At 37.5% G+C, this 18,439-nt stretch overlaps 1 long non-coding RNA gene across 2 annotated transcripts in view; it reads left to right on the top strand.

Moving 5' to 3' along the window:
• The window catches only part of LOC149743973 (uncharacterized), a 44,090-nt gene that overhangs the window by 9,768 nt on the left and 15,883 nt on the right, over positions 1-18,439 (top strand). Inside the window, exons 4-6 of one of the 2 annotated variants that reach the window (XR_016391635.1) lie at positions 11,968-12,094; positions 13,797-13,860; positions 17,949-18,034. This is a non-coding gene — a long non-coding RNA (uncharacterized LOC149743973). The other variant, XR_016391634.1, reaches the window with a different exon arrangement.

The raw sequence follows: 18,439 nt of genomic DNA, 5'->3' as shown, positions 1-18,439 counted from the left end.
ATACCTGCTTTTCTTATTAATTATTCTCTTTATATTCCCAGTTCCAGCTGGGTGCCTAACATATAATAGTTGTTCAGCAAATAGTTACTGGATTGAACCAGCTCTGAAATTGAAGCATTGGGTCAACAGCAAAGTAGTCACCCCACCATCATTTCTCCCAGAGAAAGGGAGAATAGATGGAAGCCAGCCATCATACTTCCTTATTCTAAACTTCCCATCGAGCCCCAGCAATAAAATAATCTTCCTGGACCCTAACAATTTCAAGGATTCTTCAAATCACACTATTTGAAAATAGCTGGGTTGCCCTAATCATTAGACCCCACAGGTCACCAAGCTTCTATTAATGAAGTCTAGTTAAGATAAATGATAACAGTTAGTCAACCAACTGCTTATGAGCTCATTGGGCTTTTTAAAATTTACTATCTGCGCTTCATAGAGACACAGGTATTTTGCTTTTGTAGGACATTCAACAGTCAAAGTAGTCTTTTAAAAAGCACAAATCAGACGCTATTATTGCACTGCTTCTAACCTCTAAAGGCTATCTATTGTAAAGAGATGAAATTTTCAACTACTTAGCCAGGCTCACAGAGACCATGTGCTCTGGTCACTTACTACATCTTTCCCTGACCTTCATGGGGCTCGAGGCACAGTTGTCCTTTTCAGTCCCTCAGATGCAACAAGCTCTACTTCTTGCTCTCCCAGCTTTAGATTGGCTAATCCATCTACCCAGACCAATTTCCCTCTTATCGTTAAGGTCTCGGTTCAAACGCCACCACTACTATCTTGACCAAAGAGACCTGCCTCCTCAGTGCCTCTCCATCCCTTTGTCCAGTCGTATTTCTGTCACTGTACAACATTTATTTACACGTTTACTCTGTCTTCCTCCACCACTGGACATTTGCTTAAGAGCAGGGACTTTGTAATTTTTTGCTTCCAAGGCTTGCAGCGGACACTGGCACGTAGGTGTGTAGGAAGTGTGTGTCTAATAAAGAATAAATATGTGAATGAAAAAAAAAACTGTGAAACACTAACACAAGATTATTCTTCTTTCAAAAGAATAATGAAAAATAATTTCATTCAATAAGAGTCATTCTTAGTTACTGATCCATGACTTAGTAGATCCCATTCAATTTAAAATGTCCCCTTTTTTTCTGATACTTTCACAAGTCATTAATTAAGTGTTGCTCACTTTTAAGGCCAATCTGTGAGACATTATTTAACTTGTCTCCTCTAAAGTTCCAGCATTAACTCAGGCGGGGCTTCACCAAGTACTGATCATGTGACCTTGGCCTCTCATTGCCTCCGTTTTCTCATTTGTAACATGGGTATAATAATCGGCTTATTTCATACGCCTATGAGGAGGAAAACTTCGTGTGTGTGTGTGTGTGTGTGTGTGTGTGTGTCTATATATATGTATTTAAACAGTGTCTTAGAATAGTGTCTGGCACATGATAAGCATTATAGAAGTATTGACTGCTGCTACTAGTACTGTTATTATGAGAACTAACTGTTGAGAATAATCCTTCATATAGGGGTTTATTCCACTGAAGATAAAGGAAACTCATAGAATGTTAGAAATCAGATTAAACACGGAAAGCCAGTAAAATATACCAGGACAGAAGATGATGAGAGTGTGAAAGGATAGAGGAAAAAAAATGGTTTTTCTTTTTCTTTTTCTTTTTTAAAGAAGGAAAGAGCCTAGAAATAGGACAAAAACTATTCATTGGCTATACTGACATGGAGATCGCTGGTGACCTTCATAAGTAAAATTTCAGGACAGTGGGCAGAGAGATTACGGTGAGGGAAGTCAGATGGATGTAAATTATAGAGTAGATGGGACGTGAGGAAATGGAAACAATATATGATGATAACAATTTTGAAAAGTTCAGACATGAATTGGCTAAAGAAGATATGCAGGGATTAGAGGAGGAGGGAGGCTTTCGTGTTACACGTATAGTTTTTAACATTTTAAGTTGGAGTTACTAGTCTAGAATGAGGTTGAATTTTGGCAAGAATCATTCATAAGGAGTAGATGGGTTGTAGAAAATGCAGTGCTGTGAAGTACTTGAGAAGATGAGAGAAAATGAAATGCTATCTGTAGTGCACGTGGCCTTTGAACTTGAACTCCTGTAGTGCAAGGGAATACAAAGATCAATGCAAATGCTAATGAATTAACGGATTTGGCAGTGGACTATTTACTGACTTCTGTGTTCCTAATGAGTTAGGAAGCGCCTCACCAGCTCAGAGTGAAGGAAGTAGAGAGGATGGAGGAAAATTTGAGGAGGGTAGGGAAAGCTTCTAAGAAAATAGTCCTTAAGGAGAATTAGAAAGAACTTACTGTAAGTCAGAGCAATATTTCCAGTCTTGAAAATCCATTTGAAGTTGGTGTTTATTAATTTATTGGAATACCAATTTTCCCTGCCACATGATGTTTCTCCAGCTACCTGGATATAAGTTACACAGAGGCAGAAAAGAATGAGAGATAACAATCGAGGGAAAATACAATTCGTATTTTTTTTTTACCTTTTTCCACTTCCCCGCGCCAACTCTGGGGAGCCTTCATGGACATGGCTGCCCTCGCAGCCTGCAGCAGCACGCTGTTATCAAAGAATTCAAAGAAATGGAACATAGGTTTCCAACTTAATAATTCAGCAAAATCAAAAATTGTATATAATGTTTTCTGTTGGCAAAGATTTTTGCAATATAATTTGGTTCCATCTTTTGACAAGTAATTTGGCAATGTCTAGCAAGATAAAAATGTTAATAGCTTTTTACACATTAATTCTAATTCTGGAAGCTTATGCCGATAAATAATTTATAATCCAGAAAATTATTATATAAAGATGCTCATTGTCATGTCATTTGTAATAACAAAACATTGGAAACACCTTTAATTGTTAAGAATAGGAAAACAGTTTAGGAAATTATATCCACTTAGTAGAAAGTGACACAGTTACTATATTATAATTACAAGATGATGGAGCAAAATAAAATAATGCTTAATAAAGAAAGAATGAAGAAAGCTGACCTAAAATTGTGTCTTCCTTATGACAGTAATTATGTAAACATATCAATGTTTATTAAAGCTTAAAACCAAGATAAAGTTTTAAAAGCTCTGTACCAGTAATGGGGATTTTATGTTCGTTTCAAAATATTTTTTGACACAACTCTTAGAATTTTGTTTTGTCTACTCCTTTTCTTAAGAATTTCTGATTATTACCTCACTTTTCATTTCATAGTTTCAAATAAAGCCAGCAATTTTATCATCAGAGAAGATTAGACTTATTGGACAGTTCATAATTCCAAGTTATTTGGTATAAAAAGACCATATACACTTGTAGGTGCTTTCAAAATAAAATTTCGAGAAGTTTTTTTTTTTGCTTAGTCTTTCCTAGTATGGAGATGAAGCAAACTACCTAAAATTGCTAGCCATTCTTTTTTCATTTTTCTCATTTTATTGATTTATCTTGCCCTTCACAGAAATGATAAGAAATGAGTCTGCAGTTGCATCTGCCAATTTCTTAAATCCTCTATTATCCACATTATGAAATCATACTAGTATGAATGCTTCCAGTATTTTCAGAACTCTTTAGTTAGTATACTTTAGCATTCTGTATGAAGTATCTTATGTAAGTGTAAAATTTAGACTGAACTTCTGGAAGCTTTTGATTTCTTAGTTCAAAAGTGAGAGATCCTTAGTTCAGCCATATGATTAACAATTACTTGTATAGTAAGAAGCTCCTAAATTATTGTTTTATGGGTACCTGGCAGTTTTCTTGCCATTTCTCAGAAGTTCTCTATTAAACACATTCTCTCTCTTTCTCTCTCTCTATCTCTCTGTCTCTCTCTGTCTCTGTCTCTCTCTGTCTCTCTCTCTCTCTCTCACACACACACACACACACATTGTGATTAAAAGCACAGATTTTGGCATTATGAAATCTAAGGTTCAATTTCCAGTTGTGTAGTTTCTGGGCCACTTCACTTTAGGCAAGTAACCTAATGTCTCTGAACCTTGTTATTTTCATCTGTAAAATAGAAATTACAATTATATCAGACAATCCTCAAAACATCCGTAATGATTTTAGAGTTTCAGAGTCAGGTAAAAGCAGGCACTCAGTAAATGGCTAGTGCTTTTATTACTTTATTATTATTTAGGTCTTGGTTTTCCTTGAGTGTGTGAGTCCCCATAATGAAATGTAATTTCCGGTAGATTGAGTAACACCTGTTTTCACCAAAAATATTAACTGAGTTCATTACTTTCTGTGCAACCCAGATTAGTTTTCTGCCTCCTTTTCTGTGCCGTATGTAGGTGTTCAGTAGATTTATTTAATAAATGTATGAATGCATGAACGCGTAGATGAATTTTTAAATGCTTCTTTTTGAGAAGGTAGAACAAATGTGACACAGTAGAACAGATAAGAAAATAATCCATGGAAAAAATGGCAAAGTCATGTATGTGCCCAGGGCCAGCCTAAGAAGAATTACTTTTTTTTTTTTTTTTAGGAAAAATGTGTTGAATAGCTTATTTTAATTATTCTTAAAAGTTAAGTACAGGGACTTCCCTGGCGGTCCAGTGGTTAAGACTTCGCCTTCCAATGCAGGGGGGTGTGGGTTCAATCCCTAGTCGGGGAGCTATGGTCCCACATGCCTCGCAGCCAAAAAACCAGAACATAAAACAGAAGCAGTATTGTAACAAATTCAATGAAGACTTTAATAAATGGTCCACATCCAAAAAAAAAGTTAAGTACAAAACTTTGCTGATGATTTACATATTTAGGACCAATAAAATAATGTGAGATTAGCTGTACTAAAACAGAATGTTGAGCTACATTCACATTAAGTGACATTATATAGTCTGAGTTTATGGAAAACTTCTGAGATGGTGAGTGACCTTTGAGCAGAAAAAGACAGAAGGAGAAATGGCCTTTTCTACATTCTATTGTGCCTCTAAGTAAAATGCTTGGTAATCTAGCTACAAAGCTCTATGTCATTGGCCTTAGGCACGTACTGTGATCTACCTTGTGAAGATCAGATTTTGCCATGGAGAGGATTTGTAAAAGTATCACACATTCCAGTACCGTTGGCAACCACAGCTACCAAAAACTCCAATTTAAATTGATGAGCCTAATATCAGATGATAGTATCATTTCCTTGTGGGTGTTCTGGGAAAAGGTGGGTAGGAAATGTATAAAAGTGAATACTTTATTGACTGAAATAACACTTCATCATTTTGAAAACATAAAATACATTAAAGTTGTTATAGCATCATACATGAATATTTCACTGTATTTTAGACCTTGCCTACAAGCAATGTTTTCTGCCCTTTGAAAGAGAACCATGCTTGTGGTATGCATTAATCATAGAAAAGATTAAACACTGAAAAGAAATTCAGCCTTTAAAGACAATTTGCTTTGATTTATTCAGTGGGTTCTCCTAAAAAGTTAATACCAAGAATTATTGCTTGTTAAATTGGAGTTACAAATTCTTTCAGAGTTACTTAGTTATTTTCTTTAATATCAGTATCAAGGAAGGCAAAGCAAATTTACATATTTATTAGGAAATACAGGCACATAATCATAAAACAAGAAAACACAACGTTTTTATAGACTTTATTTTTTAGAAGTGTTTTAATTTTACAGAAAAATTGAGAAGATAGTATAAAGTGTTTCCATATACACTATACCCATTTCCCTCTGTGACGATCAACTTATATTAGTATGTTACATTGTTACAATCAGTGAACAAATATTGATACATTATTGTTTACTATAGTCCATACATTAGTCCAGTTCCTTAGTTTTTACCTAATGTCCTTTTTCTATTCCAGGATTTCATCCAAAACATCACATTACATTTAGTTGCCATGTTTCCTTAGGCTCCTCTTGGGTTTGATAGCTTCTCAGATTTTCCTTGCATGACCTTGGCAATTTTGAGTAGTTAGGTTTGTGTAGGATGCCCGCTACTAGAATTTGTTTGATGCATGTTTCATGATAATATTGGGATTATGTGTTTTGGGGAGGAAGACCACAAGAGTAGAAGGGTTATTTTGTCAGATCACATCAAGTGTACAAAGTATCAATATGCATTATGAATGCTGAGGTCGACCTTGATCACCAGGCTGAGGTAGTGTTTTTCAGGTTTCTCCATTGTAAAATTACTGTTTTCCCTTCTCCATATTGTACTTTTTGGAAGGAAGTCAATATGCTCAGCCCACAACTAAGGAATAGAGAGTTATGCTTAAGATGGAGTACTACATAAACTATTTGGAATTCTTTTGCACTGGAGATTTATCTATTCTCCCGCATTTATTTATGTATCCAATTATTTATTTATATCAGAAGAACTCATGGATTTTTATTTTATACTTTGGGTTATAATCTAATTCTACGTTAGTTACTTTGTTCCTCAAATTGCTCTAGTCCTGACCCTTGTGAACTCTTTTCAGTTCAGTGGCTCGTGTGCCACTCTGAGGTATCCCCATCCTATATATTTTTTTGGAACTTCCTTACTTTCTGACACTATAAGATGGTCTTGTATATAAATCTTGTATATTTACTGCCCCAGTCCTAGAATCAGCTATTTCTTCAAGGATAACTAGGTCTTTTTAGTGGAGAACAGCATTAGACAGCAGGATCTGGGTGTGGGGTGTGCTAATTGCTGCCCGGATGTCATTGCTTCTAGATCTTCTCAGCTGACAGAGCAAAGAGATAACATGTGTGTACATTCCCCACGTATATGGACATATCTATAAGTATCTCTCTACATAACCATGTGTGTTAAGGTAATATGAAGCAATATTAAGCTAAGCATGAATGTATATTGATGTTTCCAACTTTAATCTGTTACCACATAGATCATCTTAGCCTCATCTCTTGCTTATCTTTAAATTTCAACTGCGGCAAAACACTTGACTTTTAGAAGTATGAAAATCAAATTGTAGCTACTTTGGGAAGCCACATCATCTAGCAGAAGAATTCTTAAAGGGCAAGGTGTATATCATCAAATTTTAATTTACAGTCAGCAGTACTTTGTAACATCCATAGGCCTCCAGACCTCTGCTTCCAAGAAGATGAAGTAGCCCATTTCTCCCAGGTTCTTCCACTTAAAACTAAAACCCTGAACATAACAACAGACAAACATAGGAAGACACTGAAAGGTGGAAATGACTTAACTAGGGACTTTGGGACTTGAGGAATAACATGGTGATGAGTCCCCTGTGTTTCCTGTTGCTTCCCATACATCCTGGAGAGGGTATTACAGGAACCCCCAATCAATAACCACCAACAGAACAACAGACAAAAGAGCTTCAAAAAAGAAAACACAAAACCCCCGTTCCCCCTAGCCAAGGTATGAGGAAAGGGGTTGTCAAAGACAGAAAACCATTTGGGCAATAATATACACACTACTCGAGCCAAGTGCCAGTGGAATATTGCACCCATCCCCTATGTCCTGTGGTTTCAGTTGGGCCAAGCTAGGATTTGATCTTCCACACCACCCCACTCCTGCCCTCCAGAAGAGGCAGCGCTCTGATTCGCCACCAGGGCTGTTTCAGTGTGGTGCAGTGGTGAGCTGAGCCTCCACCCCTTTGCATTAGCAAAGAGACTTTCAAAGGTGGTGCCTGACAGGCTAGTTAACACTGGTCTGCCCTCACACAGTCGTGGGGTCCAATGGTGGGACCTAGCCTCCGTCTCTCCCTGACATCGATAAGAATAGGATGTTACAGGTTGGAGGGAGTAGGCACCCCACTAACCCCCAACACATGGTGTCAGTGAGACCCAATGGGGTGCTGAATCCCCATAACCGTCCTGAGGCAGTAAGACAGAATGAGATGGCACAAGCAGGGCTAGTTGGCAGTTCTCTTCCTCTTACCCTGGTGTCAGTGGGGCCAGCAGGTAGCTGACCCTCTACCCACACCCGGCATCAACAAGAAGGAATGAAGTGGGAGGAAGGACAGCAAACACAGCAAACACTTCACCTCTCCCCTCCCCTGGTGTCAAGAAATCTACTGGGGAGATGAACTTCCACTCCTACTAAAAGGCAACAGAATGATATTAATGTTCCCACTTTTGGGGGGAAGGTGTCAGAAGGGCCAATAGGGTAGCTGAACTTCTACTTGGCCTGTCTGCAGTGAGAGAATGTAAGTGCCCACTTTTGCTGGGGTATTGACAGTAGGGCCCAATGGAAATCTGTACGTAGCCCCCCAGTCCTCATACTCCACCTCCAATAGGATGACTTCCTTCTAAAAAGTAATAATAAAATTAAATGGGATACAGAGTCATATAATAACTCACAATGTTTAGAATCCAATTGAAAAATACTCATGGCACCAAGAAGCAGGAAATCACAGAATAAATGAGAAAAGACAATAAACCTACACCAGCACTGAGATAAAACATCTATTGAAATTATCAGACAGGGGTTTTAAATAAGCTGTCACATAAATGCTTCAATTAGCAATTATGTGTTCCTTGACGGAAATGGGAAAAATAGAAAATGTGAACAAAGAACTAGAAGTTATAAGAATAAAAACAAATGAGAACAGTAGAACTGAAAAATGCAACAATCAAAAAACTTTGCTCAAGAGTAGAGTGGAGATTACAAAGCACAGAATCATGAACTTAGAAGAGATCAATACGATGTACCACATGTACAGAGAAAAATAGGCTGAGGGGTAGAGATGGGAGAAAGAACAGGATCTCAAGAACCTGTAAACAGTAACAAAAGCACTAACATTCATATCATCAAGGTTCCAGAATGAAAACAGAGAGCACGTAGGACTGACAAAGTATTCAGAGAAATAATGACTGAAACGTTCCCAATTTTTTAGAAGACATAAGCACACATCCAAGGATCTGAGCAAATCCAAAGAGGAAAAACACAAAGGTATCCTTGTCAAGACGCGTCATAATTAAACTTCTGAAAAGTAGAGACAAAACAAATCTCGAAAGTGGACAGGCAGAAACGATGCATCACTTATTGAGAAACCAATTCCAATGACAGCATATTTCTTGTCTAAAATTATGGAGTCAGAAGCATTGACATAACATTTTTCAAGTAGTAAAAGAAAAGAACTCTCAGCCACAAATTCACACTTTTTATATCCACTTTCTTGTTTGACTTATATTAATGGACTACCAACTCATCTTTCTATATCCGGGCCTGCCATCAGACTTCTCCAAAAATCTAGTCACAGTATTTCCAGAGTGATCTTTCTGAAAAAGAAACAAATTTTTCTTATAAAAGTACCTGATTGTGTTATGAAACTTTTCTCTCTTCTAAGTTACCAGGTAAAATCCTTCAATGGATTCCCATCTTTCTTGGAGGAAAATCTCACATCCAAACTCTCTTTGTCCTTTTGGGCTGCTGTAAGATTATACTGCAGGTTGGGTGGCTCATAAACACCAGGAATTTTTTTCTCACGGCTCCGGAGGCTGCGAGTTCAAGAATAGGGTGCCAATATGGTCAGATGAGGGCCCTCTTCTGAATCACAGACTTCTCATTGTATCCTCATGTGGCAGAAGAGCTTAGGGAGCTCTGTGGGGTCTCTTTTATAAGAGCACTAGTAACATAATCATTTCCCAAAGGCCCCACCTACTAATACTATCAGCTACGGAAATTAAGATTTCAACGTATGAATTTGGAGGGGAACACAAAGACTAGACCATAGCACTTACTATACATACATGGACCATGCATGATCTGGCTTCTACGCCCCTCTCCATTGTCTTCTTTTCCTACACGCCAGTGAGCATTTCTCTTTTTTTTTTTTTTTTTTTTCTTTTTTTTTGCGGTACGCGGGCCTCTCACTGTTGTGGCCTCTCCCGTTGCGGAGCACAGGCTCCGGACGCGCAGGCTCAGTGTCCATGGCTCACGGGGCCTAGCCGCTCCGCGGCATGTGGGATCTTCCCGGACCGGGACACGAACCCGTGTCCCCTGCATCGGCAGGCGGCCTCTCAACCACTGCGCCACCAGGGAAGCCCCAGTGAGCATTTCTTATACTGATTATGAATGGAACTCCTTTCTGGACTGATCCTTAACCATTCATTTTCTGGCAACTGTGAATTTATCTTCTCTTTTCCTCAAAACTTCACCCTTCCTTCATGTTACATATCCATTTCAATTGCCTTCTACAGGAAGCCCTACTGATATCGCCCATATACTACTGTCCACAGCATGAATTAAGGTCTTACTGTGTCTTCATATAGCACTCTGTAATATCTTTTACGGTAACTATGGATTTTCTTACTTGAGTGTCACAATACATTGAATTCTAGGTGGCACTATAATGATTTTAGTAACAGTAACACTGGTGCCTAGTTTAACCCATGACATACTTTAGGTGTTCAATAAATGTGTGTTGAATGAGTGAATGAATGAATGGTCAATTTGAAATCTTAATCATGTTACTTTTCAAAAATCTGTTACAAGATACCACAGTTTTCCAGAAGATTAGGGAGTTAGGACCTTAAACTTGATTTAACAGAGGAAATTTTTACTCATACATCATGCTTAAATACCTCAAGGTAAAACCATAAACCCAGGAATTTAAGGTTATCCATTTGGACTTTCAAGCCAATAATTAATATCTCCTGCCCCGACTGTATTAGATGGTTTCGATGCTCCACTCATATCTCCCCAGCACTCATCATTCCAGTATATGCTGATAGAATCATGCTGCCGCCTGCAATTATCCACCTTAGGGCAGGCCAGAAGTGTACAGGAGTTAATGTATCTGGGTGTAGCTTTCAACCAAGGACAGAGGCGACTGGAAGATAAGTACTTCAAGTTTCTCACCGATTCTTGGGATAACTCTGAGACATGTTCTGTAGAGTTTCACAGAACTCGCCTGAAGTACTGGCAGCAGTTCCCTGCAGGAGTAATTTATTCGGTAATGCACCTCTGTTGGCTTCCTTCCATGCCTCCATTCTCAATTCCCACTCCACTTCTGAGTTTTCTGGAAGCACCTCCCAGATGAGCAGTTTGCACTCAAATTATTGCCTCAAGGTCTGCTTCTAGGGGAACTCAGTTGATAGCCTCCTAACAACCCAGTGCTCCTTACAGAGCCGTCACTGGTACAAGTACCAAGGCACGGCACATTACGTATCACTCCTCCTAAATCCTAATATTTTTCAATAGATAGGAAAGAGCATGACCTTGAAGAGAAAAAGAGTTTATATGAGGATGGCCAATGGATAAAGGGAAGGAGAGACAGTGCCATTTGTTTTCCATTAATGATAGTGTGAAATGTATGGGCAGATGGTCTAACAGGTGTGACTATAATTTGAGGAGCCTGCTCCCTTGGTTACAGAAGACTGCTATTGTTATTATTATGGAGCCACAACCTCATGACTTTATTGTTTCACTTGATGTTACCTTCTCCTTTACCCTTAAATCTTTGTACATCACTGAATTGCAGCCAATAGATTTATTTTCTACCTATGGCTCCATCACAAAAAGAGACACACATGTGCACACACATACACACACACACAGAGTTTTGTGTATGCCAGTGCTAGAAAAGACAAGCTCATGGTGCATGTATGCAATGGATATTGTACATTACAGGTCTCTGTGAAATAGTCTTCTGCAGGTTCCTATGTTTATTTTATGAATAATTAACTTTAGTAAAGTTAATTTCCTGAAGATCTTGTTGAAGACTGAAGAAAGGAAGTAAATTGTAAAGAAAACGACTTCGAAACTTGCCCTTTTCACCCTCTCTTTGTGTCTTAATGAACAAAGGATAACCGGGCCTTTTTTGAAGCCTTTGCTTGAGTTGAAGACACAAAATGCAACCTGTACTCTTATCATAATATGCTCAGTTTATGAGTACCCAAACTTATAAACCGTGAATTTCCCTAAAGTTATTATACCATTTAGAAGATGTTTGCTTGGACGTTTACTTAAAACCAAACAATTGAGGTCTATATGTCCAAATAATTTCCTTCTCTCTTGTTGTCTCCATTTCAGTTTCCTGAGTTTCTGGGAAGGCCTGGTTTCCCCAAAGGAAGGATTTCTGGTAGAAGTCTGAAGGTCTGACCGAAGAAAAAAAATCCAGTACAGCCAATGAATTGAGGACAAGAAGGTTTCCGATCAGGTAGGAACATTTAATCTCATACATTACGATCACCTTAAGTAAGGTGTGCTGATAGCTGGATATGATTTAACTGCTTGGAAAAAGATGCATATATATTATATAACCTACCCCACAAGGAAGCTGTTCTCAATTCTCTTAGAGGTTGTGGTGTGTATCAGAGAGCGCCTTGGGGGAATATGAATACAATAACAGTATGATGCTTTTTTTTTTTAGCTCATTGTTGCCAAGTACACTTGGTGATCTTGGTGCCTGTGGTTTAATCCCAGGAGGTTAGACATGTGGAGCAGCACATTAACCCTCTTTAGTATTTTCTCCCAAGACAAATCATTTTTATAGGTTGTCTCCATGGTCTTCTAGTTGCTTATCAAAATTAAGCATCAAGTCTTCTAAGTGAGCAATAGCCCCAGTCAGTGTGAGGAAATCAGCTTGGTTCTTATTGGGTCACAGCTTCTTGTCCTTGGCCCAAAGTGAGTTCACATAGGGAGTTAGAAGGAGGAGAACGGGGCATGTGAAAGGGGAGCTCTGTGTTCTCATTTACCTATGCATGTTGAAACTCCACTAACAGCTTTATTTTCATTAGCAATTTGTGATAAAAACTTAGGGTAAAGGGAATAATGAAGCTGTCCCATTATATGGCAGGACAAAAGATAGTAGTGACATCAAAATCAGGGCCTGTCCATCTCGTTTGCAGCTATATACTGAGTGTTTAGCATAGCATTTGACCCCTCATCAGTATTCAATAAGAAGATGCGTGTTGAATGACTTAGGGATGAATTGATGAATGAAAAAAGTTAATATGGTAGAAAATGTGTTTTATCCTTGTATTTTCGTGTGTTGACTTCTGTATTTCAAGACCCAGCACTGTAACTGACACATAGAATATAAGCAATAAAATGTGTTGAAAGAATGAATGAGTCCCCACTCTTCTAAGAATAATTTTAAGACCAACACAGACCCCATATCTGCCAGAGGTATCCAGAGGTGAAAGCCTGGATCTCAGCTAGTGGTAGAGCTGACAGAATTTATCTAGTTTTAATAATTTACAGCCCATCCCATTACATTTAGGCATAGTACCCACATGAGCCATACAATTAAATGTTGACTGGAAAACAGTGCACAACCTAGAAGTTGAGAATTATGTTTTATGTGGAGGACATACTGAGGACTGAAGTCAGGAGACAGCCTCTCAGATAGCTCTGAGGGACTGTTCTGAAGAGGTAAGGGAGGGCACAGGGTATTTAGGGGTTCTTGCAAAAAAACAAACAGGTAGTTGGAACATCAAAAGATTACTGTTAATTAAAGAAACTAGACATCTTAAGTTAATAAATGTAGCACTTTTCTATATATGGTGCGATGCAAGAATCTGGTCTCCTGGAAATCATTCCCTTGATTTGCACTTTATTTATCTAGGGCCAGTATCCTGTTTTCTCCATCCTGAATCCCCTCAGGGTGCGGCTTTGGGTGTGGCTTCAGTGGCTGATGGCTTGATGGTTATAACATCCTGTGTTACCGGTAAGGCTGGCTACATTCTTTGTCTACATAAATGACTTGAATATGGATAGTAAATCTGTGGATTTGCAAAACGTAATTCTTGGAGCATTTTTATAAGGACAAAGTTCAGGGCAATTTCAGAACCACTAGCGGCTAAAATTGCTATTTATACTTTGGTTTGGGAAATAAATTATTTTTATTGTCATTTCAGCCTTTCTTTAATTTTCGAGATTGTTAAAAGAGGGCAAAGAAAGAGGAGAAGACCCCTGAGTCAGGTAATCCTCCTTTTCCTGGCGACTCCCCTAGTTAAAAGCTCAGTTTACAATGGTGGTCAGTTTTTCAGTCCATTTGTGCTAATTTCTGTTACTAACAACATAGCATCTTATTTTCTATTTGAGGTTTTTGGATTTTTCCTAATTATGCTTTTGCTTTTTATTCTATCAAATGTCCATGAATTTGATAAAGTCCTCGGTATTAAAAGAAAATCAGTAAGATTCATAAAAATAAAAATAAGTTCTTGGATAAATTTATAAATTTCTACCTGCATTCAAAGTGGAGTAAGTTGGCAAGAAATTTATAAGGGGCAGATACTCCAAGGAGCACTCGCATTCAGAAACTCAAAATGGTTGCACGTGTTTATCCTGTAAGAGGTCTGTGATGAAACAGCAGGATGAAGGCTATATGTCCAAACTTAAATGCAATCTTTTAAATCACCTTTCATGTCAGGCCAGGTAAGAACTGGGCAATTCAATAAGTAAATTAGAACAATTCTTATTTTCAATAATTTCTTAGGTCAACAGAATAATGAAAAACTTATCTTTAACTCCAAGAAATCTGGACAGTTATTAAAGCAAATGTGTTGTCCTCCTGGCCTACACCTGGTTATAAACAGCAGTACGACTTCAGAAAACCCTGGACACTGAGTGGACTTTCTAAATATAGCTTTTTCTTTCTATAAAGGTGTTTTCCAAGAATGCTATCTTTTGTGAAAATGTGGCCTTTGTAAATGGTACGCAGACACTAAGGTCTGTGACTTTTCGACCTAGAAAAGATTTGAAATATTTTCTTAGCCTGGGAATCCACATTTTAGAGGCACAGAAAGAGAAACCCAATGAAATTAATTATTTTACCCACCATCAAACGGCAAACAAGTAATAACGACAGCATTGTCCTCAACACTACATTTCTTCTGTGCCTTATCCCTCTTCTTTTAAGAGGAATGACAACATTATCTGCAAACTTTATCTATAACTAATTTTTTTAAAATTTTGCTGTTTTGTAACTCATTTTTGAAAAATTCTGTTTCTATGTTGAAAATGTGTAAGGACATTTACCTTCTTTCTTGAAACACCTTTGCCTGCATTTATCACATTTTATTGTTGAACTATTGTGTAGCAATAAGTACAAAAGTGCGTCTAGTAGAGGAGATAATGTCAGAGGCAACAAGTTGTGTGTATGGGGGGGGCGGGGTTAGAGTTGACATACCTTAAGGGAGATGAGGAGAGAGGGAAGAGAATAGAAATTTTATTTATTTGAAAAAAATATGATTGCAAGTTAGACAATGTTTGGCTAAACTTAACACAGTATAGCTTTCCTTAACTTAAATTCTGGGTAAACTTGCACTGTTTACATTGCCACAGACTAGGGAATAAACAAAGCAAAAAGATTTTTGGTACCACCATTTTGTGTTAATTTCATAAAGATTTCTACAAGACATTTTAAAAATAAATTGAAAAACGAAAGACTTGTCTTTAGCTTATTTTCCCTGCTTGCTTGCACTTTAATAAGTTGATAAATGACATTTAAACTCAATAATTATGATTAATTCTGTCCCGCAATTTTTAAAAGCACTGGTGATTGTGTGCGCCTGCATGTGCGCACCTTTACAACCAGTAAAATAAAGTTCTTGATCAAAAAATTATTATCATTTAGACTATTGAATAAAATCAGATATGATAGAGGGGCCAGCTGTTGGTAGGTTTAAAAGTCACCCTAGGTGATTAATTCATGCAGCAGTGTTGCAGGTCTCTCTTTAGATGAAGCACTTAGAAGTATAACCAAGCATGGCTCTAATTTCATATCTGAGTTCATATTTAGAGTTCTTTAGCAAGTGCTTGCTCTATGTGTTTTTATAGTCTTTGGTTGTGCTCTAAAAATATCAAAATTATGAATTAACAGATATGCAAAAGTGAAATCCTAGAAGATAGGATAAACATGAAGTCCTCTAATTATCACTCAAATAAGTTTGGTTGACACAGAACTGGGAATCAGATAAAGACATTAATAAGTCATAATGCTGAAATTAAACCTTCTAGTTACAGTACAAAAGAAATCCTAATTTGTACCACAAGGTAATGAATTCAGTACTTTTCATTTGTTAAATATTTGCTTATTACCCTGCACTGTGCATATAACACTGTTCCAAAATTTGGAGGGCAAACAGGAAAAACAGAAACTCTCTACCCTCAAGTTGTTTATACTGCAGTCAGTGAAATTTCTCTACTTTGAGATCTTTTAATTCCTCAGTTCATTGTAACATCTTCTTCAGATGAATTGTGTTCTATTTGTTAAAACCAAGGTTTAGCACTTTACATAGTTTCTTCAGTGTTCCTGATAGTGAAATAGAGTCATAATGCTAATTTCCAGTACTAATTATAGAGTTGATAGGAGAAATGCTCAAGATCGATAGTAACGTGATTTCGATAATCTACAAAATGTCTTGAGGTTTCCCAGATAACAACTTGTCTCCCAGACAAAAATGCACTTATTATTTATATTCCAAGCTTATAAATTTTTTTGTATTTTAATCATATAGAGGTTTTACAACATCTTTTATTTTTTTATTATTATTATTATTTATTTACTATTATTTTCTTTTGTGGTCCACGGGCCTCTCACTGTTGTGGCCTCTCCCGTTGCAGAGCACAGGCTCCGGACGCGCAGGCTCAGCGGCCATGGCTCACGGGCCCAGCCGCTCTGTGGCATGTGGGATCTTCCCGGACCGGGGCACGAACCCGTGTCCCCTGCATCGGCAGGCGGACTCTCAACCACTGTGCCACCAGGGAAGCCCTACAACATCTTTTAATTCACATTTTAAGATATTTTGTTCAGTGGATTATCTCATTTTGAAACTATTGATTTATATGTACATACTATGTAAATATTAGTATATATTTCTCAATGGCTAGGTTAGTGCTTTCTTAACTACTTAAGTTTGTTTAATTCATATTGTTGTTCTTCAGCATTTCTTTTACTCACTGGAGCCTATCCTACTGACTTCGAAAAGCCTGAAAAAGTCTGAAAATCCCATTTAAAGTAATTGTATGGAAAATCTTTAAAATAACATTATAATAATAGTAGAGAAGAAGAGTATTTAACATTGTGCTGAAGATCATTCCATTAATAAAGAGATTAATCAATAATTCTAACATTCAGACATATAATAAAAATGAAAAACATTAATCATAATACTGAGCAGTGACACTTTCAGTAAAGGGAGATATTAAATATCGTATAGGAAACTAGTAACTGCAGAGCAGATAAGTTGGCAATGATTATACATATATTTAAAATATGTTGAAACAGTCATAGACAGTTTTTCTTTTTGGCTGAAAAGAGGCATATTGAAGTATTTAAGCACTACTTCAACTGGAATAGATATTTAGACGCTCTACAGAAAACACATGATTGCAGAAGAGCAGATATTAGCAGGTGTGTGAATGTGTATGTCTTTAATTAATGCATTTTCACTCATTCAAAAAGGAGAAGACTGCCAAATTTACTTTAAAGGTGGCATTGACTTTTGCTGCTGTTGCTGTTCCTTTAGTGTTCACCAAAGAGTACCGTCCTGTCATTTATCCAAGTTAGAAATCTAGAAGCAATCCTAGGATTCTCATTATAGGGTCCCCTACCTTCATGCTCCCCACTCAATAAGTAACAAATTCTTGGCTCTCCTGTGTAGGAAAGCTCTCTCCAATGTACGCCTGCTCTGTCACTCTCCGGGTCCAGCATCTCTGCCTCACCCTCCCATTGAAGTCACTTCTAGTTCATTCTGTGCAGGGCCATTTTTAAACCTTCCTCAGTCCTAGGCAGTTGCCCTTTTAGAAGCTTTACCCTCAATGTTATCAAATGCATTAAAATGTGCCCAAGTCACATATCCAATATAATTTATAGATAACTATATGAAAGCTGAGTAACATTGCTGTTGTAGTAATATTAGTTGAAAATATTAATTACACAAGTTTTTATCTCAATTTTGCAGATTTTTTTTCCTATTCTGGAGCCATGTTTTCCAGGTGTCAAACAATTTTCTAAGTCCTTCTCAAACTCCTAGTCCCTAGTGAGTGTGCTTTTACTGTCACAGGGTTGAACAGCCCAGACAGCAAGATGTCTGAAGATGAAGACCATCACATGGTTGAGTAGATCAGATACGTGAAGGAAATAAGTAAGGTAAGAAGGAAAAAGAATTGAAAGAGCTGAAAGATGTGTCACTTGGCTGTCAGGTGTTAGGAGAGTTTATTTGTGCTTTTTCTTAGTCTTCATAATGCTCTTGTCAGAATGGTGGTAACATACCCATTTTTTTAGATGAGCGACCTTTAACTATAGGTTGCACTTGATTGTCTGCCAGGTCTTCAAGTCTGTGATGGGGACAGTAACGTCAGAAATTTCAATCCCAGTCAGATCAAGACCTGGTAGAGACGCCATTACGGAAGTGCATGGTTTTGACCCAAATTTGACCACATTAAAATGTTCTTTCTTCTCCAGGATGATAGTCTATATTTCAAGAAGAATTATAATTCTTGCCCCATAACAATTTCTCTGAGCTCTTTGTTCCAACTAAAGCCTTTGATTGAT

The sequence above is a fragment of the Delphinapterus leucas genome, unplaced genomic scaffold, assembly GCF_059928025.1.
Source record: "Delphinapterus leucas isolate spDelLeu-1000000601 "Yukka" unplaced genomic scaffold, BTC_Dleu_Yukka2 spDelLeu_asBTCV2_sq40, whole genome shotgun sequence".
In the NCBI taxonomy this organism is placed as follows: Eukaryota; Metazoa; Chordata; class Mammalia; order Artiodactyla; family Monodontidae; genus Delphinapterus; species Delphinapterus leucas.
The sequence above is the reverse complement of the archived record's forward strand: the minus strand, read 5'-3'. Positions and strand labels throughout refer to the sequence as shown.